Genomic DNA, 1,656 nt, shown 5'->3' with positions numbered 1-1,656 from the left:
AGACTCGTCACAATAGCTTGCTATTGGGGTCTTTGAGAGTCGCCTTGGTGTTGCACTATTGCCTTGGCCAGGCTCACCCCTCCAATCTTAGTTAAAAATCATTTTGCCAGCTATATTAAGCCCTTTACAAACTAAAGATTGCAGCTTTACAGGTATATTAAGCCCTTCATAGATAGAATGCTGATTCTAATGGTATTACTAAAAAGGGCTGAAATAAATTGTACACAAGCAGCCAGTTTTCATTAATTAATCCAGAATTCGGGATGCACAAGGGTGTTAAATAAAACTTGGTGAACTGGTAGATGAACTACATCATGGAATTCTAAGAAATACCTGGGGATGGAAAAATGAACTACATCATGGAATTCAAATTTTAATGGACTAAAATCTTACCCAGTAAGTTAAAGTGGAAGTGTTGATTCGTACAGGTAAGCACCAAGCTGACAATTTCAACGGAAGGAGCAACGATAGTGGATCCTTTCCATTAGGGACTAATACATCCATCTTCAATCCAGGATGTTCAAAAAGTTGGACCAAAATCAACAGCAAAACTGAAAGAGCCATATAAGTAAAGACCACAAATGGCAGCTTTCTGGTTTTCATAAAACAAACACAATTTATGAGGATCAAAACAAGTTTCCTGGTTTAGTTTTACGATGTTTACAGACTTTCAGTTAGATGTATCGCTACCAGAAAGTCCTAGAAATGGGTGTTGCACAGCTTTACATTAAAGGTATATTAAGCCCTTCATACAAAAAATCAGTTCTTGGCTACCATTAAAGAGGAACTGAAATAATTTGTAGGAGAACAGCTTTCCTTTTTTAACTTGAACTTGATCAATCCAGAATGTGGGTGTTATACTAAAACTTTTAGACAGTCAAATCAATCTGGGACAATAACATTCTGCAAATGAAACATTACGGTAACATGTTATTAATTATTATGCACGGAGGAATGAAGCTGGCTTAGAATCGGGTTTCTTTGAACCCATTCAAGGAATCAACCAGAAATGTTCGGATGCATCCCACATTGCGTGAGTAAATGTTTTAAACAAGATGTCAGTGGCTATAGAAACCATTGACCATGGACTGAACAATCATACCTTTCTCGGCCTTTTGGCTAAGATCAAGTGTAGTATCTGTTCTTATCAGTTTAATATCTGATATGTAGGTCATCGGCTTCCTCGATATTAATCTTATTTTTTTATGGTGGAAGGCCTGCACCAATAGCTTGCTATTGTGGTCTTTGAGAGTCGTCTTGGTGTTGCACTATTGCTTAGGCCCGGCTCACCCCTCCAATTCTAGTTTAATAATGAACTTTGCAGTTGAAGCTCAGAAGCAGTCTTCCACATTTAAAAAACCACATTAAGGGATGTGATGTATAAGAAAAAGTGATAAAGAGAATCTGCCAGTTTTTCCACATACATTCCAAATCAGTAAAAACTCAAAAAACAGCAAAGTAAGATCAAAGTATAGTATTTGTTCTTATTAAGTTGATATGCTGGTTATCGATCCACTCGATATTAATGTTATTTTTAATGGGGAAAGGCTTGTCATAGCTTTTGCTATTGGGGTCTTTGAGAGTCGTGTTGGTGTTGCATTACAACCTTGGTACATGACTTGCCCCTCCAATGCCATTAAAACTTTTTTTCAGGAA

At 37.1% G+C, this 1,656-nt stretch overlaps 1 non-coding gene and 1 pseudogene across 1 annotated transcript; both read left to right on the top strand.

Annotated features, from left to right (window-relative positions):
• The first annotated feature begins 1,098 nt into the window (after nt 1-1,098).
• On the top strand, nt 1,099-1,295 carry LOC112505560. The gene has a single exon (XR_003068415.1). It is a non-coding gene; the product is annotated as a U2 spliceosomal RNA (small nuclear RNA).
• A 125-nt stretch (nt 1,296-1,420) lies between these two features.
• Nucleotides 1,421-1,628, top strand: LOC112505561 (annotated as a pseudogene).
• The last annotated feature ends 28 nt before the right edge of the window (nt 1,629-1,656 follow it).

The sequence above is a fragment of the Cynara cardunculus genome, unplaced genomic scaffold, assembly GCF_001531365.2.
Source record: "Cynara cardunculus var. scolymus isolate 2C unplaced genomic scaffold, CcrdV1 Un_Scaffold_12134, whole genome shotgun sequence".
NCBI classification, from domain to species: Eukaryota; Viridiplantae; Streptophyta; class Magnoliopsida; order Asterales; family Asteraceae; genus Cynara; species Cynara cardunculus.
This window is presented reverse-complemented; position numbering and strand designations above follow the sequence as displayed.